At 40.0% G+C, this 23033-nt stretch overlaps 1 protein-coding gene across 6 annotated transcripts in view; it reads left to right on the top strand.

The window, feature by feature from the left end:
- Window positions 1–23033, top strand: part of LPP (LIM domain containing preferred translocation partner in lipoma) — a 504345-nt gene that overhangs the window by 221578 nt on the left and 259734 nt on the right. The gene's annotated exons all lie outside the window — the stretch shown is intronic.

Raw genomic sequence — 23033 nt, 5'->3', positions numbered from 1 at the left:
GTGTCTTAGATTTAAAAATTCGACTTCAGTTTTTATTTCTTTGATGGTTGCAATTTTGTGTGTGTATAGTTTACTCTGCGTGAAGTAGGAAACAACACCATCCACATCTATTATATATTTTCCATAATTAGATACAAATCTATATATTTTCTGAATTAACTCACATTTTCATGCACATATAAGTACATAGGCATATTTTTAATATGTATTTATTGAGAGAGAGAGAGAGAGAGGGAAGGAGGGAGGGCCAGAGAGAGAGGAAGACAGAAAACCCTCAAGCAGACTCTGCACTGCCAGCACAGAGCCCAAGGTGGGGTTTGAACTTACAAACACTCAAACTGAGCCACCCAGGTGTCCCCATTTGCATATTTTAAAACATTTAAAGGGATTATACACTAACAGCTCTTTTGGGGGTTATGGGAGATACTACTTCTCTCTTATATTTCTGTCTATATTAAGCTTTGTATAATTAGCCTACTTCGCTTTTGCTTACATGTGTTAGTAATTTATATAAATATTTTATAACCATATATAATGTACATATTTTTATAAATTTGTGTAAATATATGTGTGTATATATTTATACACATGTACAATAATGTGGCAATCTGAAGCACCTTTTATCAGTACATGTGTATAGGGACAAATTTAAAAATGACAAGTTTTTCTCTCCCTCTTTCCTCCCTTCCTCTCTCCTTCCTTCCTTCCTCTCCTCTCCTCTCTTCTTCTTTCCTCCCCTTCTCTCTCTCTCTTCCTCCCTCCATCCCTCTTTCTTTTGTCATTGCCCAACATCTTTCAGAATAGAAACTGAAACAATCCTCATCTTAAATATAGTGTGTTAGAAAAACAGAATGAGTTTTTCAAGAAGAGATGACTCGTTCCTGCATCCATATATCATTGTGGTGCTCAAGCCTATCTCAAAACAAAAGTATAACTATGATTTTTAATACCACTTTAAGTATTTAATGAGTGGAACTGCCCTTCCTTGCCAACCGTCCTGATGAGAGAGAGAAACACTTAAACACAACTCTGGTAGGTTATAGTAACCCACTTCCAAGTTGAGTGACCTTTATGGTTCCCAGTGGCCATTATGACTTCCTTTCTTTTCAAGGCGTTTGCAAGGTCTTGGTTGATTAGCTTTGTAGCGGCCTGCAGTTTGGGTCTTCATATCTCAAGCTTACGTGCTTTATTTTCTCTCTCTAGATGTCTGCTGTGGGTATGGATTTCAATCTTTCCTCTTGGGCCCGCCACTGCTCTATTTAGACATTTTTCTTTGTGTAACATTTTCCTCATCAGTCTGCATTATGCTGCTAATTTTAGCTATTATGATATTAATTTAATCCAGAATGAAGAGAGCCCGTGTTTTTGTGTGTCTGTGAATTTTTTTAAGGGGGGATCGTCCTCACTTTAAGGAGACTGACTTTAGCATCCCTCCTCTCACTTTTTTTTTTCCTTTTTTCAATTTGATCTGTCCAAGTAAGGAGACCACATTGAGTACTTGCTAGTTGAGACATGTGGCCTACAATTCTGAGTTAGTTCCTCCTCTGGCCCTCTCTCCCCATGGCGCACTGAGTCACAATGCGATCGACAGCTGCTTGTGCTGTTTTTGCACAAAGCGCATTAGAGAGCAGGGTAGCCGAGCCTCAGCCTGGGAATTACTTTCAGGAAAAGGTGAAGACCCCTTGTGTCCACCCCTGTTATCTTTCAGTGGCTTCGTGTAGCCGGTATTAATGTTATAAATGAACATCCCTAAATCTGTCTTAGCTCCAGCCCAGATGGAGTTTTGATTTTAGAAAATCATTCAGTGAAATGTATTTCCTGTGCCTGGTAGTCAATGATCACTTACCAAAAAAAGGGGGTGGTAGGAGAATAAAAATAAACTTGTGATAATTCACATACACTTAACCTTTACTGAGTGAGTAATACTAAAAAGGGAATGAGCAGGCTTTGCTGACCAGCATTCGCGAATGGATTCCAGGAATGTTGTTAGAGTTGCCAAAGCAATCTTTGAGTCCTGCCAAAAGCATCCCGGGGGGGTTTGCTAAGGGCAGGGAAAAGCGAGGGATACGGAGGTGTGTATGCGAATGTGTTTTAAAGCTTTCTGGCCCAGCAGTGGGTAGTAGAAAGAACACTGGCAAAAATCTGGGAAACCTGCTTTCTAGACGTGGTTCTACCTAATGTCCTGCTACTGGAAAGCTTACCTACCTTCCCTGGAACTTCATTCATCATACATAAAATCAGGATGCCAGTCTGAGCTTCAACTATTCCAACACAGAAAGTTCATACATGTTCATTATATCTCTGTGTTAACGAAACTAGGCTAAAAAACAACAAGAAGAATCACATTTTTAAAATATATTTTAAAATATTACTTCTGGTTAGCCCATGTCTAACTTAATTACCAGTTCTAACTATACTCTTAAAGAACCTATTGAGTTAAGGGCTCAGGTTCAGACTGTGGTTTATACGAACTGTAATACTATGTGCAATACAATGAACAAGGTACCAACAGCTATTTTACCCAAGGGTAACACCATTCTGTCATATTTCCCATGAGAGTAATGCTACTGAAATTGGTTTTTTCTCAGTGGAACCTGCCTTTCCCAGTTTTTAAAAACAATCAAGTGCATATGTATTATTATAATTGCAGACAGAGATAGCCTATAAAGGATTGACATAGTAGTAATGTCTGTGACCTCTGTCATAGACCTATGCCATGTTTTCTCCCCCATAGTTATTACACTTTTTGTTCCCTACTTCCTGATTTTAATTCTTTTCTAGTTAGGGCATTAAGACATTGTTAGCTTTCTGCATTGTAGAATTGCTACCCCCTCCTTATGTGACAACATAAGAAGTCCCTATCTTGTTGAAAGACCCTTAGCGAGATGTATTACTAGTGTTACTGGCTTACCATAGGAAGGTGTGTTCCTTCAGAAGCAACCATACAGATTTGTTTTGGATGGAAGTCATAATTCAGGAAGAATGGTCTACATATAATTATGTAGCTACATTGGCAGCCATTATGAATGGCTTGTTTTCTACCAAAAGTCAAAGATCAGCCAGTGTTGCTGGTGATGCCTATAGAAGGTATATTAGTCAATGTTTTATCAGAACCGGTAGAGGCGAAGAGATTTATTGCAAGGAATTAGGTTATGTGATTGTGTGGGCTGGCTAAGTAATCCACCATGCAAGGGTAGACAGTTAGGAAGGGTAGCCTGGAACTCCGCTACAGATATGACACTGCTTTCCTCAGGTAGAATCTGTTTTCCTTTAAAGATGCCTCACCTCTGTTCTCAAGGCCTTCCATTCCAACTTTCAATCTGGCTGGCCCAGATTATTTAGGATAATCGCCCTTCCATACAGTCAGTTGATTATGGGGTTTAATCACATCCACAAAGTACCTTCATAGCCATGCCTAGATTAGTATTTGATTGAATAACGGGGGCTGTAACCTAGCAAAATTGACCATCATGGAAGACTAGTCATTTCCTACAGATCACTCTAAGGCACAGAAGCCATTGGCACTTGGAGCTAAGAAGCAGGAAGCAGAAAAGTTGCACAAGGAGTGACTTGTGAGAATGCCAGTGTGTTCTTTGGGAATGGTGGCTGGAATTTATGATAGACACACAGGACAATAAATGTGGGCAAACTAGTGTTCTGCCTTAGGCATGTGGAGACCTAAAAGCCTTCACCCACCTGCTCTGAAATAGAGCTATTGTGTGTCACATCATTCCTTTGTGTTAACTCTAAGTTAACAAACAATGGAATTGATTGTCATTTCTCTTGCATTATTTTTTTCTTAAATTCTACTTACTTATTTTGAGAGAGAGCGCATGCATATGAGTGGAAGAGGTGTAGAGAGAGATGAAGAGAGAGAGGATCACAAGTAGGCTCCACACTGTCAGTGCATGAACTGTGCGATCACAACCTGAGCTGAGACCAGGAGTTAGACACTCAACCGACTGAGCCACCAACGTGCCCCTTCTCTTGCATTCTTCATTTGAGTTGCAATTTACTAATATGTTTATATGCTGCTTTGAGGTTGAAAGCATCTGACTAAAACACATTTTCCTCTACATTACCATAATCCCATAAGTCCCCTGGCCCTGATCATCAACCACTTGACATACGGCTCACTGTGTCCGTCTCCTTGGTCATGCCTTTCATCGTCTTAGAAGATCTGAGGGCGCACAGCCTGGCTTCTCTGTCCCTTGACCAATATCGCTNCCCCAGATTTCTACCTTGGGTCTTGTCTTTGCTTTGTTCAGGAGTTATAACATTAAAACAACAACAACCACCACCCAATACACCCTCTGAACATAACCCCGTATTCTTCCAGCTCTCACTCAGAGAGCTCTTATTCTATTATTCCTCGATGTCTTTGCCCTCTCTGACCTTCATTTCCATTTCCCCATCAGTCTCTATTTCTTTCTGTATCCACCTTTGATTCCATGGCTCCCTCTTCCCACTGCTGACTTTCTTTCAGTAGGCTTTTTTTTTTCTAGAGTTTCACTTAGTCTACCTGCTCTGTTGAAACCAGCAGTACATTCAGGCCATCTTGCCAACTTTTCTAGGTTTTTCTAGTTTTGTGAATAATTTCATTTTTAAGGATATCCTTAACTGTTCTTCTGCTGCCTCCCTTAAATGTTTATATATTTTTGAGAGATGGAGAGCACACAAGCAGGGGAGGAGCAGAGAGAGAGGAACAGAGGATCTAAAGCAGGCTCCCAGAGAGACTGATACGGGGTTTGAACCCACTAACTGTGAAATCATGACCTGAGCTGAAGTTGGACACTTAACCAACTGAGCCACCCAGGTGCCCCTCTGCTGCCTCCTTTTAGATGTTGGCTTTCTTTGGTGATGAGGGGTTCAGAGCATCTTTCCTAGAATCTCTTCTTGTTCTACTTCCTGTCCTTGATTTGTTGACTCTCACTTCTGTGGTGTCAACCACCAGTATTGTAATGCCGTTATATAAATATGTCTCAGCAAGCCTTTTGCATTTCAGATCCGGGTCTTTCTGTCTATTGGCCAGGTGCATTTGAATATATCACAGAAAGCTTAACCTCAATATGTCAAAATATATTTATCAACTTCTTCCCAGAATTCCCTCCACTCCTGTGTTGTTAAAAGGAATGGCGTCACCATCTAACCAGCTGCCCAAGCCAGAAGTCCGGTGTTATTTCTACACCCCTCTCTTTCCCCTTATTGCCAAATTCACCTCCAAAATACTTCACAGACCTTGACTTCTTTCCACCTCCACTGTCTGTAACTGTTTCCAGATCACCATCATCTCACATGTGCCACGTTGCTATCACATTGATAATACCCTCCTAATTGTTTTCCTTGTCTACACTCCCCTTTCCCCCCAGTCTATTCATCCAGCTGCTTCTAAAATGCAAATCTCATCACACTGTTCCCCTGTCTAGCACCTTATCTCTTTAGCCCAGTAGTGTAACAGAGCGATTAAGAAAACAGATTCTGAAATCAAATAGAAGTGGGCTTGAATCTCACTTGCATGCTATGTGAGCTTGGATTAGTAACCATTTTGGATTCTATACTATATGTAAAATAGAAATATTAAGACTACTTTCCTTTTTAGATGTTTTATGACTTTTAATTCTCTCCTCCTACAATTTCTCCTTATGATCCATGCTCTTATGCTCCACACTGGACTTCTCTCAGATCCTCAAGGGCATTGAATTGCCACTGGACAGTTACATATGCTCATCTCTCTGCCTCAAACAGTCTGTTGCCCCCAGCTCTCTATTGCTATGTCTCATCATGGATGTCATTTGCCTTCAGAAATGTTCATCAACCTCCTTGCTCTTACTTAGTTTAGGTACCCTTGCTATGTGCCCCTAAATTTTTCTTCTTAAACTTCCCAACCCCCACACTTTTCACCCTGTCCTGTAAATGTTTATTTACTCACTGCCTCCTCCCACACATTCACCCGCTCTCCATCCTTCATGAATTCCACAAGGACATAGATCATGACCTTGACTATCTCCTTAAGCTTCCTGTCCTTGATACCCAGTGCTTGATGTATTCTCTAGCAGGGATCAAGCACTCGGTAAATATTTGATGAATGTTTATAAATGAGACCATCTCACTAGTTCACAAACATTTCCAGTAAAGTGACCACATCTTTTTTTTTTCTTTTTTTCGGTAGGAGAAATGATATCATAAAATATAATTCCTCTACTTCTGTAATGGTTCCCTAGGAACCTGGCCACTTCTAGAGAGTTGTTTACACAATCAAATCAAGTGGTATTTTACTAGGAGGGAAAGCCCCAGGACAAGTCCCTTCTCTTGACCACAAAGTTCTGTGTTTTCTATCTTTTCCTCTTGAATTTTTAGTTTCAGGAAAGCAAATTTTGATCCCTTCCTCCCAATAATGCTCTAAATGTAATACAGAAATGTATTACTAAATCTTTAAATCCTTAATCCCTATTGATCCTTAATCGATTATAATGTTAAGCCTTGGCCTGGGGAACAGATAGCACACTTATTTTTAGTATGATTTAGAAGGAAGTTTCTAGGTATATAACTGATGAGCATTCATGGAGCGCTGCTTTACTTTTCCATCAAGGTTTTGGGGGATTTTTTTAACAGTTCTGTATGCTGAAAGAAAGTTCATAAATTTTAAAAGGAAATGTGGCCCTTTTCATTAGCTCCTTTTACCTCATGCTGAGTCATGGGTGAGAGAGAATTTGTAGGCGGCTGAGCTGCAGGAAAAGTAATACTGTCATTTACACTTGCAGGCTGTTATGCTTTCCAGAAAACTTTTTCCGTAGGTTGCGAAAGTGATTAATCTGCTGTTAAAACTGACAAAGAAGGTTCTCTGATAAGAACAAGAATTAAATGAGGGATTTTTTTTTTCTTTAAAAAGTAAGCTCCTTTTTCCACTTTTAGACTAGAAGAAAATAGGTTTAGGTTTTGGGTTTTTTTTTTTTAACTTCTGGTCTTTTTTGTGTGTACATATGGATTTGGTCATGGCATAAAATAATCACAGGATATCTTCTATTTAAATTGTGTCTATTTATTGGCATGTTCATGTTTCATGTTTTATTATCTGAATTATTCTGTATCCTGGTCTCTTCCTTTTTTTTTTTTTTCTTTCATACTTTTGTATGTGGGCCTTATTTTTAATACTTCCCACATCATCTTACTTCTCAACCCCAGATCTCTCCCACCAACTTCTCTTTTAATATTAAAACTGTTGAAGACAATCTAACTTCCTTCTGTGATATAAACTCCTCCCTCCTGAAAAATTCCATCCATGCAGTATTTGTACAATAGTTCGATAACTTGAACAAAGATAATTTGGTATTATTAAAATGAAACATCATTGCCTTAAGAGCCTAGAAAATATATTTTTATTTTATTTTATTTTAATTTTTCAAATGCTTATTTAGTTTTGAGAGACAGAGACAGATCATGAGCAGGAGAGGGACAGAGAGAGAAGGAGACATACAGAGAGTCCAAAGCAGACTTCAGGCTCTGAGCTGTCAGCACAGAGCCCGACGCGGGGCTCGAACCCATTAACCAGGAGATCATGACCTGAGCTGAAGTCAGACGCTCAACTGACTGAGCCACCCAAGTGCTCCTGTTTCTTATTTTAAAAAGGACTTTGAAATCTAAAATGTTTCCACTGAGTTCTAGCAAATTTACCTGCCGTTTGATCTTTTCTCTAGGGACCCCACATTTCAGGGATCCTAAAAGGAACAAATAAATCACCTGGCATAACTTTATTTACTTAGTTTTTGAAATAATTCCACAGAGAACTGGTGACTCATTTAGAGAATTGAGAGTCCTCAGAAAAGTAGAATAACATATTAGATGTTTATTGAACTTGTTGCCATTGACATTTTAATACCTGATTTTTTTTATAACATGTTCATAGGAGTTGTAAAAATACACTGGCCTGACCCCCCACCCCCACCCCCACCGCCTTCATTTTACATTTCTCTCTTCCTCTGCTTCACCATTTTGGGTACAGTATGTCAGGTTATTTTACTTTTTTCCCCCTTTTTCTTCTCCTTATTTTTGAACACTGACTTTTGAGTTCGAGCCATTTTCTTAGCAACTGAATGGATTCATTCTCTCTCACAACTCTGGCAACACTGCCCTCGGTGCGGAAGGAGGGGACAGAGAGAAATGACCCCTTCCCTAACTGGATGGGACCATCATGAGGGACTATGGCATTCTTTTAGTCCTAAGATATTCACACAGCACTTTTGCCCTTGGACTGTAGCTCCAGGTTGTAAAATTCTGAAGTTGAAAAATGTCAAAAACCACTTATAATTGAAAACCTAACTATTACTATGTATTCATATGGGTATTTCATAGGAGAAAAAAATAAGAGAACGTGAAGATGTACTTGTTTTATATCTGAATTGCCAAGATTTCTGTTTCTGTCCCTTTGATAAATGTGTATAAAATATATGTAATTACACACATAAACGTGTGTGTGTGTGTGTGTGTGTGTGTAAAGAGAGAGAGAGAAAGCAGCATTATTAACACTGTTGTAGTGTTTTGTTTCTTCATCCATCTTCAAGATTCTGTCACATGCAGATTCTGGCATAGTGTAATAAAACACTACAGTTTGGGGGCACCTGGGTGGCTCAGTCCGTTAAGCATTTGACTCTTGATTTTAGCTCAGGTCATGGCCTCACAGTCCTGAGATCAAGCCCTGTATTGGGCTCCATGCTGGGCATGGAGCCTGCTCGAGATATTCTCTCTCTCTCTCTCAATCTCTCAGTCTCTCTCTCTCCCTCCCTCTATCCCACCTTGATTTCCCCTACCCCGCTCATGCTCTTTCACCCTGGAAAGAAAAAAGATGATAACTTTTGGCGGCGGTCTCCTTGGGGCAGGATGAGGTGTAGAGCTCCTTTACGCTCCGATTTGAAGTAGAGCAGGGTTGGGGCGCCTGGGGGGCTTGGTCGGTTAAGCGTCCGACTTTCGCTTAGGTCATGGTCTCGCGGTTCGTGGGTTCGAGCCCCGCGTCGGGCTCTGTGCTGACTGCCAGCTCAGAGCCTGGAGCCTGTTTCAGTCTGTGACTCCCTCTCTCTCTGCCCCTCCCCTGCTCACGCTGTCTCTCTCTCCTAGAAATTAAAAAAAAAAAAAATTGTTGAAGTAGAGCAGGGTCAAAGGTACCTACACGTGTGTCTGTGTGCAGATTTGTCTCAGTTTTCATAGCAACATGGAAGGAGTTTTAAACCAGAAGGAAAAAAACATCATACTTTTATTGCTGTTTTTGCCTATTGTTGCTGAGATTAGCTGTCACAATTTGGCTGCAGTATTTTTAAGTTAAGAACACTATGATTTGACATTTTTGAAAGGAAACGGTTCTATAGACATTATAGAAAAGTCTTTTCCTTAACTAAATGCCAGCGACAAAATTTAGACCAGAAAGTAGTCATGAAGCCACAATAATGAGATATGATTCTGGTTTAGTGTAGGGAAAAAAAGCCCTGCAGGGAACAGTACAAGTGCAGTAAATTATGAATCGCTACTAAATAGGCCTCATTAGTCCACCATTGACTATGTTTAATTGACATTAGAAAGGAATCTAGAAAACTTTGGGAGCATATATAAGAAAACTTGGTGTTGACCTACTACACTGTTATTAGTGTCCACTTTAAAAATTAGAACCGGGGCGCCTGGGTGGCTTAGTCGGTTAAGCGTCCGACTTTCGCTTAGGTCATGATCTCGTGGTTTGTGGGTTCGAGCCCCGCGTCGGGCTCTGTGCTGACTGCCAGCTCAGAGCCTGGAGCCTATTTCAGAGTCTGTCTCTCCCTCTCTCTCCTAGCAAAAAATAAAAATATAAAAAAAAAAATTTAGAACCAATTGGCCATAGGCAGGGGCCACAAAGCAGCGGCCATTTCAGCAAGGCATGCTTCTGGAGGAGCCATTTATATGCTCAGAGAAATGGACCGCAGAATTCTGGGTGATGTAATATGTGATGGCCGCTGATGAGTTTGTCCCCTCATCCTAGATATTTCCGCAAACTTTAATGGACCTTAAATGTTGTTCTGAAGTTGATTCTGATGAGGACTGGAACACAAGGAAGCATTGATGGTCATGATTTTCATGCTGTTGCTCTACATGGTCGGCAAAGCCTGAGTGCCAGATGCTAAATTCTATCAACATAATGTATCTTTAATTAAATATGATATTTGCAATACAATTAATAATGTGGCCTGTTTCCATAACTTTATTAAGAAATTACCATAATTTTTGTATAATCAGCTAATAAAAAGGCGGTGTGTTTTGAAACAGCCTTTCCTAAAGTGGTTATATGCTGGGTGCCTGTTGAATTCTGAATTTAGATTAAGAGATTGATGGCTAGAATATTTGACGCAATGCACTCAGGAGTTTAAATTGGTGAGCGATCTTGTAGGATCTCCTATTACTTTGCTTTTCTTTAAAAGAAAATAGATTTCTGGCTTTTCAGTGGGCTCACTGTTTAAGAGGTTTTAGGGGTAATTTATTTTCTTTATGTTCCCTCCTTCCTCTCACTCCTTCTAAAACCCCAAGCAGTACCCAAAAAAAATACCAATTTCAAGGGCATAGTCCATTGAACCAGGATGGTTCCTAATGAACGGGAGGTCACGCTTCTCCTTCTGTGGCCATAGTTGGTGTGGTTTTAATTTTTGCGGTGTGTTAACGTGATAATTAAATTCCCCTGGTTGTCCTGCGAGGAAAGAATTTTAAATGGCACCACCACACATAGGGAAAAAACTTTGATATTTGAAAATAATATTATATTTTAAACTGAGATCACATGTGGATACAGAATAGTGTGTATATCGCTATGACAATAGGGCTTTCGTAATATTTCAGAAGCTGCCGTTTTCAAGACTGTTTGAAAATGTCACCCTCAGCTAAACAGATGCGATTTACATCAGAGCTGTGTATGCCCTTACGCTTAATGAAACAAGAGTCACTCTCTTCAGAGACTAATTGTTCTCCTTGCAATGTGTTTTTTTTTTCCCTCAGCATTCAGTGTTCCTCCCTTGCCCTTCTTTTGCCTTAATATTTGTCCCTTAATTCTATCAGATTAGTTGTCAACGAAAATTAAAGGCAGATGTTACCCTTCACAGTCTATTCTGATCTAATTTGACAGCCTTGATTTAGGTGTTTGCTTTTCTTGTAGAAGAGGCCAACACACCAACTTTAGAGCCACAAAGTCTAGATTCAGATACCAACATGAGATGATCCTGTGATGTTGGACAGGTTATTTCCGCTCACTTAGACCTTGACCTCAGTTTCCTCACCTGTAAAATGGGAACAAGGATAGACCCTTCCCCAGTTCTACAGAAAGCGCTTAGATGAGGCCTAGCACACAGAATGTATCAGCTGTTAATAAATTCCTGACAAACTTTCTTGTTCTCTCTACGGGCTTCTGCTCACTTCATCTGCATGAAAGATTACACGCTCCTCTTACCACCCAGGCCTATGTTCACCCTCAACGGGAAGCCATCTTTGTGTTCTAATTCTGTCCCCTCAAGAAGACGGCACTGGGAGAGCCACTTTCTGCCTGCCACCTTGGGAATAACCCATCTGAAATTTAATCACTGCTCTTGTGTTGCTTAGCATTCTCAATGATTATGTTATAGGCACTTACTCGTGTTACTTTGCTTTGTGAACTCCTTGCATCCAGGGAGCTCATGGAATAAATTTCTCCCTGCTCCGCAAAGAGCCCAGGGCCTTGTCATCTGCTGCACTTATTTAATTAGCGAGGAGTGCTTTTCTTCACATGTATCTCATTTCAGACACTTTTGAATGTTCATGATGTGCTTGCTTTTGCATTAATCCCATCACTTCTGGGCATTGGCAAAGGTCAGAAAATCAGGAGGAACAAAAATACATTTAGTCCATTTAAGCAATGTGTAAGTTCCTCCTGTGTTTCCTTCCCGCAATTCGCTCTCCATACTTTTGCAAAAGAATGACTAATTTCTTATTTAAAGGAAAATGAAAGCAGATCTCTTACTTCTGTCATTTGAAAGGCATCCTTTGTCAATGGATAGATAAATGGAATATTTACGTACAGTTTACACACACCACAATATACTCAGGAAATCTGTGCACAAAACTCTCAGTGTCTATATGTTGTTTCTTTTGTCATGTTCATGTGGGTTATAAAACAACAATTACATTTTGAAAACTCTAATATAGTTATCTCTTTACAATTATTATACCCTGAAATAAAAGTTTACTACTTTCTACTCCATGATAAAAGTTAGGCAGCATTATTACTCTACTGCTGAAAACTTGTGAGGCTCAAAACAGTTTAATGTTTTTGCATTGAAGCGACTTGACCATATTTTCAAAACAAAGCTTACAGTCATAAAACATGATCGCTTCACCAATTCTATTGGCTATTTTACTATTGGACTTTGTGAAGACTATAGACTTTATTTAAAAGCAAATGTTGATTTAAAGACAGGAAATGTATAGTTTGTACAACTCTCTTCGAAATGTGAAAGTTTGCTATTATTGTTTGCAACATTTTGGCCAGAGTTTGTTTTTGCTTCATTGTCGTTGTTTTGTTGGGTTTTGCCATGCTCTGGGCATGTCTGCTGCTTGTTTCTGTTGCCCCACATAGCACTTGTATACCTGGACTTAAATACCCTCTGTGGTTCTTCAAGGTGGAATAATAGTTCATTTATTCTAAGGCGGTAGTTGCAATATCACAGATCCAGGTAAGTGATTGAAGGCGACCAAATGTAGGGCTTGTTCCATAACAGTATTTGAGGTTATGTGCTGTCTTCACAGCTGCTTCTTATTTACATAGATGACACCTAAGATTAATCTACATTGTGTGCCATATTTCTTAGGGCAAATAATTCTTTTCATTTTTTAAATAGACAAGTTATTATGAAGTATTTCTCTTTACCCTTCTTCCAAGGACAAAGCACAGTGCAAGCAATGAAACAGATGGTTAATTGATGACTCGCCTCTGATTGGGGAATCCCAGGGGGTGGTGAGGAGGCAGCTTTGACCCAGGCTACATGTGCGAGTTCAAACCCAGTGTTTCTAGACCCCTTGACTGAGTGCCATTGGACGACCTGTGACCTCTGAGGCCTTCAACTTGTGGGCACCATTGAAAATGGCCAGTTTAGCGCTTTGGTTGACAAAACCAAATTGGTAGTTCTTTTCTAATTCTAAATCCCAGTTTAGTTAAACTGTTTAGACAAAGCCTAATAAGTGGATGAAATGCAGTATAACTTGGTGGGTGTTGTTAATGGGTTTTTCTCCCTTCCCCCCAGGGGTTCATTGAGGAATGCCCATGGCCAGATGAGAACTTCCTCAATCTGAGGCAAGATTTATCTTTGAATTTTGGCTCCAAGTGAAATCATTTAGCTCACTTGGACACATCCATGGTGCTCACCCCAGAAAATTGTCTACCTCCTGTGTGCAACATATGCGTGACTGCTGGGCTACTTGGATTTCCCAAAAGCAACAAATCACCCTCTTCCTGAAAGGGGCCGTAGTGTCTAAGTGTCAATAATGCCATTTGATTCTGAGTGCTGGAATTGAGGCCTTAAGTTGTAACAGCCCTCCCCCATGATTCTGTTTCTCTTTGTTCTGACACTCTCGTTTAGTATATGTCTTCACAATTATTGTTTCCAGCGTATTTGCTGGGTTTCTACTAAATTGGCCACACCACAGGGTCTCATTTGCTCCACTCCTAATTCATATTTGGAAATATCATTGTACAAAGTATAAGTTGCTAGGCAGAGCTATTCTGGGACAATCTGTACACATATATGCCCTCCAGTTAATGCTGTAGGAGTCTTTTCCTTCAAACTCTGGCCCTTGCTAGGGCCTCGTCTTTTCTTCCCTGGATTGCTACACTAGCTTCTTGTCTGGCTGCCTTTATGCCCAGCATAGCCATATGGCTTCCAGATTAATATGTCTTCAGCACAGCCCTGGTCCTGTCATTCTATATTTGGCTTCCAAGCAAGCTACATATTACAGAGTAGATAGAAGGAATGTGATAATAATAATGGTAGTAGCAGTAATAATAAACGGATGCTCTTCAATGCTCCATCACAAATATCAAATGTCTTGAGACAGCAGGGCTTTTGCAATTCAGTATCAGAGGGTTTATCACTGAGGTGTTTGGCATGGGTCGGAATTGCATGCCTGTAGTTTGGCTGATTGAAAGATATCTGATATACATGAGAAGTGAGTAGGTGGGGAGGTGACATTTTGTTAGAAGTGCGTGCCTGGTATTTTGATATACCATCACGTCTCCTCAGATCGTTGTTATCAGAAATAAACCACTTTGTGAAGAGACTATAGCACAATTCAAAACAGTAGGAACATCTTAACACATCACATCCGGGTCTTGTTTTTGCAATTAAATATGTGTAATGAGTGGTGGGTTATCACCTTTGAGTGATCCTTTCTGTTAAGGCAGATTGACCCCTTGGTTCCCACACCATAAACAGCTTTTTGGAAGAATTTTTAAAATTTGCAATCTATGTATGATATGTTAAATAGAAAAAAATGAGATGCAAAATTGCATATAAACCAGGTTCACATTTAAACGCCAGTACTCACACCAGCTATATATATGCACAAGTATATACACACACACACACACACACACACACACACACACACACAGATTGTAAATGTAAATACATAGAAAAATTTACCAAATGTAAGTTATTATCACTAAGGATTTGAATTATGGATGTTTCCATTTTCTTTCTTTAATTTTTTAATATTGTGTACTTTTGAGAGAGAGAGAGAGAGAGAGAGAGAGAAAGAGAGCAGAAAAGGGGCAGAGAGAGAAAGACGCACGGAGCAGAGAGAGAAGGAGACACAGAATCTGAAGCACACTCCAGGCTCTGTGCTGACAGGTCAGAGGCTGGACATGGGGCTCGAACACACAAACTGTGAGATCATGACTTTAGCCAAAGTTGGCTACTCAACCAACTCAGCCACCCAGGTACCCCTCCATTTTCTCTATTAATCTTGTTCATATATTCTGTATTCTCTACAATGGGTATTACTATTTTAAAGAAGAAACTGTCTCTTAACACGAGGGTTTGCCCAGCCCTGTCATTCACAGCTCTGAGGAACATTGAATATATCGTTGAACCATCATTGCAAAAATCGTGGAGCGACAACAATAAATACAAAAGTGAACTATCGGTTTATAACAGTAAAATATCTTCTTGAGTAGTTCTGTTGTGTACCATCTATGAATGGTGTCCCTGGGAAATTGTATGTTTTACTGCCTTTTTGTTTTGTCTTGTTTTTTCACTGCTGAGGTATGGAGTAGAGAAATCTAGAAATAAAATGACTAGCTCCACAGATTGCACCTTTGATCCCTGGGATCATTTGTGTTTTGGTTTGTTTGTTGTTGTTGTTGTTTTTTAAATTTTGTTTTAACTGTGTTTTCCTCCATTCTTACCAAATACTGATGTCATTGAAGCTACTTATCATGTTCTTTATGTTTCTATAATGTCAATCATCCAAGAATCCACAAGGGTTCACACACATAGAGACTAAATAAAGAAAATTAAGGGGTGCCTGGGTGGCTCAGTCGGTTAAGCATCCGACTTCAGTTCAGGTCATGATCTCATGGTTAGTGTGTTCGAGCCCCGCATCAGGCTCTGTGCTGACGGCTAGCTCAGAGCCTGGAGCCTGTTTCAGATTCTGTGTCTCCCTCTCTCTCTGACCCTCCCTTGCTCATGCTGTCTCTCTCTCTCTCTCTCTCTCTCAGAAATAGATAAAACATTTAAAAAATTTTTAAATTAAGAAAATGGGGGATAACTGCATACTTGAATCTATTCATTCCTTAATGCATTCATTCCTCAGTGATGTTTTGATAGCCTATTGTAGCTTAATATTTGTGCTACCATATTCTAAATGAAAGGATGACTAATGAATATTAGAACATGGTTCCTGTTCTTGAGTTAATTTAGAACAACAGTTCTCCAACCTGAGAGTGCATAAGAATTACCTAGGTGATGACACACGGGAGTTTGAGAAGAGCAGGCCAGGGGAAGATGTTTGAATTCAGCTGCCCGTGGGAAGTGTGAAAAATCATTTTTAGCCAGTATCTTGAAGGTGAAGAGCTGAGCAACAGAAAAGACAGGAACTTACCTAATGTTGGCCAGTAGTTAGAATGGAGAGAACGACCCTGCTTCAAGACCTTTTCAAGCCGGTGTTCTTTGTCTGGCTGGAACTCTGTTCTATGTTTAAAAAAATGAATGGGTTGCTGAAGAACACTATATTCCAAGTAGAGTTTGTCAGACTTCTGGGAATCTGAGAAGTTTCCACTGGTTTTCTTCTTGTTCCACCCAACTATAGTTGAATTCATTGAGGCCAGGAACCATAACTTGTTACCCAAGCAGTTGGCAAAATTTCTGGTATTTAGAAGGTGGTCAGTTAATGGTCAGTGACTGTATGAATGACACCATTTTTCAAAAGGAAACTCAAAGTCATGTATTTAAGGCAACTAATACCATATTTCTTTGCTTTAGGGTGGTTTGGGAAGATGCGGTGTGTTCTTTGAAAGGAAAAGATGTTTGGAGATATGATTGTTTTTCCCTGTTAAAAAAACTATTTTATTTTAAATGCAAAGATAATGCTTTTATAAAAGAAAATGAAGGGAGAAAATGAAGAGCAAAATACCTATATTTCTAATAACTATAGTAACTCAGGTTTTTTTCTCAATTAGATATTGGATTTTAATCATGCTATCTGTACAAGTTTGTATCCTGTTATTTTCATGTAAAGAACATATATAACAAAAGTAACATTCTGCAACATATATAGATCTTGAGATTTACAAAAACGAATTTTGAAAATAGTGTCAGAATGCAAAGGGCCTCAGTTTATATGCCATTCCAAAGGACCTCAAGTATCAGAATTTATCTGAGACCCAGGGTGTTCCTTAGATGTTTTAAGCTACCAGAAATGTTTTTTTTTTTAATTTAAAAAATTTTTTTCATTTATTTATATTTGAGAGACAGAGCACAAATGGAAGAGGGGCAGAGAGAGGGAGACACAGAATCCAAAGCAAGCGCTAGGCTCTGAGCTGTGAGCACAGAGCCCGACATGGGGCTCGAACTCACAAAACTGTGAGATCATGACCTGAGCTGAAGACAGACATTTAACCAACTGAGCCAACCAGGTTTCTTTAAAAAAAAAAAAAAAAATTAATGTTTATTTTTGAGAGAGAGAAAGAGACCAAGTGCAAGCAGGAGAGAGGCAGAGAGAGGGGGAGACACAGAATCTGAAGCAGGCTACAGGTTTCGAGCTGTCAGCACAGAGCCTAATGCGGGACTTGAACTCATGAACCGTGAGATCATGACCTGAGCCAAAGATGGATGCTTAACTAGCTGAGCCACCCAGGCAGCCCTGTTACCAGAGATGTTTAAAAAATTTCCCAGTCATATCCCCTTGCTTATAAAGAGGAAATTGAGAACAACATAAGCATTTGTTTTGACCCAGGACTTTCAGACCTTGACCCAATTTAAAATTGAGAAATTGGGTCCCCAAGAATATTTATCCTTGGATTTATTGCTTCATATTTTGTAATTCTGAAAACAAAAACAAACAACAACAACAAAACAGGATAAAACTACTCTTCATTTTACCATCAGAAGGAGGTTCTTCCGGAAGAAGAGATTGTCCAGAACGACTGAGCTCTGTCAGCCAATCCTGGATATTAGCAATGGCGTTGATACCTTGCTCTTGGCCTAGCTGCCATCCCCTTGCCCTTCCATAGAGCTCAGTCACCATGTACCAAATTCATGGTGATCTCTCCCACAAGCCATCCTCAGATTTCCAGCTGGAAGTGGCTATCTAGAAAAAAGAAAACATAAATTCTTTATTACGCCAAATTCTAGCACGTTTACTGCACGGCAGGATCTAAAATCTCAAATAGACTCTTATCAGCAAAGCTTTCCAAAATATAAATGGACAAAATAGCAAGGAGTGGTTTGGGGGACCATTCAAACTAGGACTGTTGTTGCTCTTGTCATTGTTCTTTTTAAGATGACTATCCATATATTGCAAAAACACTCTGGCCATTTCCTTCCACCTCTGAGGTTATAAACTATTATCTAAATAGTCGCCCAGAGAGAATGGGAAAGGAGCTACCTCCGCTCTGCACTCTGGGAGTGAGTGACAAAGACTGATGGGAGAGCAACCTTTATTTCCAGATTGCTTCTCCATTGCCTCACCCTTCTCAGGCATCACCAGCTACCAGAAATGCATCTACTCCATGTGGTCATTGCAGGATTTATCTGGGCATTTGCTGAACCTGCTCGCAATTTATTTTTATTTCTTCCGATAGACGTGGATTTGGCACAGGAGAGTGAATTCTTTCTGGAACAGCAGATGTGCCTGGTACACTCGTTTGCTATAACCATTTGTGCTGTGGTTGAAAAAAAAATTTTTTTTAAGAGTGCAGAATTGTTGAAGGAGGAGGGTTAAAAAACCAGAACCATTTTAGCGATTATGCAAAGTTAGGATGTGAGTAATTTTGCTGCAGTTAGTCATTATGTGCTTTCATAGCTTGTTTTACAAGGATAAAGGGATATGTACAGGTTTGGTGAATAGAGCTCTTATTTGTCCCTAATAGTCGCTTTTTATGAAAACATTTTCTACCCTTCCTCCTACTCTGCAGCAAAGTGCTCTCTCCTTAGAAATTATACCCTTCTGTGATTCAGCCCCTTTGTCCATCTACAATAAGTGGACAGTCTCCGTTTCTGAGAACAAATGTGTTCGAAGAGAAACTTTATTTTCCAATACACTATATAATGTGAATGGTGTACATTCAAAGCCCAATGATACAGTGATCATTTAAAAATGAGCATGCTTTCTGCAAAAGGGGGAAAAAAAAACATGAGCAAACATCTAGTGACTTTGCTATAAGCATAATGTGTTGTGAATATGGTGTCCTTTTGATCTTTTATTTGAAATATTCGGTAGGCCTTTGCAAATTTTGCTCACAGAATTCTCTAAGGACTATAACACAGCACCTATTCCGTTTTTGCTTTGCTTTCGGTCCTCCAGATTCCTGTGGAAATATGTGAACGAAGGTCTGTTTGTTTCCACTGTAGCAAATATAGCCACTTGCTCACACTGGTGGCTTCCCTTACTGAATTCCACTACTATTTTGGAAACTCCTGTATGAAAACACAGCAACCCAACTTGTCCCCATTGAGCCTCGTCGGTGATTTCCATGCAGTGTGGCCTGGTGTCTATACACTGAGGTTCACTTCTGTTGGAAAACAAAACTGGGTTTGTTGCCTTTTTGTAGGCTTATTTATTACTAGGTCTGGTCCTTCTGGTGTGATGTCAGGAACGCTGGTGTTAGAGTCTGGAAAATTGGGGTCTAATTCTGGCCCTGTCAAGGCCTTGTCACTTTGGGTGAGTCTCTCCTAAGCCTTGTTCCTCTGAGGAGAAGGTAGAAATTTGTGACCTTCAAATTCCTTCAAGCTGTACTACTCCATGATTCTGTAAAGAATAGTGGATAATAATGCATAAATAAATCAACTTTATTTCTTCTTTCTCAAATATTTCTTTGTGCTTACATCTGCCCCAGATAAGTCTTTTCAGACCATGTCTCAAAGGTGGTCACATTTTAAATTCTACCACTAACATGCAAATTTCAGCAATGAGAAACCCCTACAGAGCTTGGGGGTTTCCTGACAGAAGGGATCCTGCCCTTTTGTTCATCTTTTTGTCCTTAATGACTTCTGAGTAGCACTGATAGACTGAAATGGTCAGTTCTGTTATAGTAGTTGATTATAACGAAAAACTACTGAATCACGCTCACCACATTTCCTATTGCCTGTGGCTAACAGTCCTAAAACGTATAAACCAAGGATATTTTTTAAAGTTTATTTATCTATTTTGAGAGAGAGAGAGAGAGAGAGAGCGACCATGGGGGAGAGGCAGAGAGCAAGGAAGAGAGAATCTCATGATGGCTCCACACTGTGAGTGCAGTGCCCCATGCAGGGCTTGAACTCAACAAACCTCAATGTCATGACCTGAGCCTACATCAAGAGTCGGATGCTTAACTGACTGAGCCATCCAGGTGCCCCAAAATATTGTTTTAGTTACATTGAATTCCAGAACCCTCTATCATACTTAAATAATTGTTGTGTGTAGCTTTTCGTCTAACTAAAGTTTTTGCTTTACAAAACTTCCAGAGGATGAAAAAGAGTGGGACAGTCATAATTTAACCAACTACTGCCATTATTTTATTTTATCAAATGCCTCTTACTCTTTTAGAGCATTTGTCTGTAATGTATTCCAGAAATAACTTTAATTTACTGAACAAACACTATGGAGCTTTGGTTTGTTTGGTGCTAAAGCATTGTGTTGAATGAGAACAAGTTCTCACCCATAGGATGCTTGGGGAGAAGAGAAAGTTAAGGAGGAATTGGAAACAATGGCCAAGGGTTGTCTTTTGAGACGGTCAGTCTGTTAAAGGGACATGAGTGATGGACACTTCACCTAGACTGAGAGGCTGAAGACTGGCTTTTCAGAAGAAGTGTCATTCATTTGAAACCCGAAGGATGACTCTTCAGTAGGAGTTGAGAAGTGGGAGCCGGTTGGAAAGTGTTCAGAGCAGGTACCCGTAGGATAGCTGGAGTGTCCAGCCCCAAGGGAGGGAAGGGAAGAGACAAGGAAGCTGAGTGGTGGCTCTATCAGGAAGGAATTTGAACTTCCTTCTAAAAGCAGTGAGACCTTCAAGAGATTTTAATAAAGGAAGGTGATGATCTGATTGGGGTTTTTGAAATATTCTGGTTGCAGCATAGAGGATGTACTAGAAGACAATAAGAGGTCAGTTTAGGAAAAAATACAGGGGTGCCTGAGTGGCTCAGTCAGTTAAGCATAGGACTCTTGATTTAGGCTCAGGTCATGATCTCACAGTGTGTGAAGTTCGAGCCCCAGGTCAGACTCTGTGCTGGCAGTGTGGACTCTCTCTCTGCCCCTCCCACAAGCTTTCTCTCTCTCTCAAAAATAAATGCACTTAAAAAAATAAAAATAAATTCATAGATAAGCATGTGTCCATGTATTTGGTGTGTATATTACAGTGAATTAGGGCAGCAATGATAGTGGACTGAACTAGAGTAGCAAGAACTGGAAAGGGTAGCAGGTAATTAGGAGTTAGAACCAAAAACCTTTGCGATGCCAAGGGGAGAAAGAATTGCATGGCTCTATTGTAACATCTAATCACATGACCATGCATCTTAAAGAGAAGGTAACTAACCTTAACGTATTACCGATTTACAAATTTTCTGCCAATATACATATGCAATATACATATGCTTTTCTTTATAGACTTATTGAATATGTGTTCTTTTGCTAACATTCCATCAGATCAGTGCACCATGATTTCTTCAACCATCCTCTAATAGTTTGTAAATATGCAATTAAACATAAGTTAGGGGCATTTGAAGGGCTCTTTATTGCGAATTTACCCACCCAAAGAATTATGCCAATAATTCCAGTGCTACCAGTCATGTAGAAATACACCTGTGCTATCCATTTTCTCACCGAAACCATGTTTTATTGTTTCTTGGCTAATTAGTTCACCACTTGGTACTTTTCACCTAACCCCTGGCCTGATTGGACAAAAGTGCACAGGCTCTTGAAGGCATGATTCCGTATGAGATCATTTGCTGTTGAAATAGGCTCTCTTCTCACTATGTTCCTCGATTATTGACCACACTCGGATTGAATTAACCCTTGTCACAATGGCATTTTATCCAGGACCAGCCACATGCATGCTAGGGACTAAGGGTATTGCTTTGAATGGGTATTAAATACACAGCAGCCTCAAAGACCTCTCAGTTCAAAGGTGATGACATACCCCATCTTATTTGACAGTTATTTGTGGGGCAGTGGGGAGGGGTGCGGGGCGGGGGGGAACTCTCCTTGAGATGCTGGCTTTCTTGGTGCTAGTACCATGACATGATAGTTTTATGAACATGTGAATGCAGGGCCTCCATGGGGTCATGGCTTCCCTGTTTGATAGTTTGGGACTCAGAAATGAGGGCTCCCAACGTAGCATCTTGATGCTCCCAACTGACTTGATTTCATTTCTGGAAAAACATGCTGACCTATGGGCATTGGTGTCTTCAGTAGTCTGGGGGACCCCTTGTCTTCAGAGTCCCTTAGAGACCCATTCAGAAGTATTGTGAGAACTAATTACGTGGAAAAGCTTCTAAGACAAAATGGCTCTGGAATGCACACTAGACCCAAACTAATTCTGCTGTTTCTACCCCTGAAGTTCTTAAGAGTTGCCCCTCTCTAGCTATAGTTCATGTCCGTGGAACACTGCGCTATGAAGTGAACAAATGTTGATACAGTGCACAGAAGGAAGAGATTTATTTCTGCTTCTCTCTGACAAGAACTCTTTGCAAGACTTGTAAGGTGTGTGTGTGTGTGGTTTAGGTGCACAACAGCTGAGAATTAGTGTATTAGTCATGTCTCTGTATCGGCAATAATATTTTGAACTCAGTGACACTAATTAAAATCCTGTGATTTTAATTACAAAAGTAATCTTTGAGATCATTTTAACCATTCACCAGTTCTCTTCTACCATTTATGAGGTGTCTTCTTTCTTTAATGTGGAAAATACAGAAAAAATAGGAAGATAGAAACACAACTTTCTGTTTATTGCATCTGCTCATGCAATTTTTCACCTTTTAAGAATATATTTTTAAATGTTTATTCATTTTTGAGAGAGAGACAGAGCACAAGTGAGGAAGGGGTAGAGAAGGAGGGAAACACAGAATCTGAAGCAAGATCTAAGCTCTCAGCACAGATCCTGATGCAGGGCTCGAACTCATGAACCGTGAGATCATGACCTGAGCTGAAGTCGAACACGCAACCAACCGAGGCACCCAGCCACACCATGTACTTTCTGTCTTTGTGAATTTGACTGCTCTATACACCCAGGTAATTGGACTCATACAGTATGTGTCCTTTTGTAGCTGGCTTATTTCATCTTAGCACACCGTTTTAAGGTCGATTCC

Source organism: Crocuta crocuta, unplaced genomic scaffold (assembly GCF_008692635.1).
Source record: "Crocuta crocuta isolate KB4526 unplaced genomic scaffold, BGI_CrCroc_1.0 scaffold70, whole genome shotgun sequence".
In the NCBI taxonomy this organism is placed as follows: Eukaryota; Metazoa; Chordata; class Mammalia; order Carnivora; family Hyaenidae; genus Crocuta; species Crocuta crocuta.
This window is presented reverse-complemented; position numbering and strand designations above follow the sequence as displayed.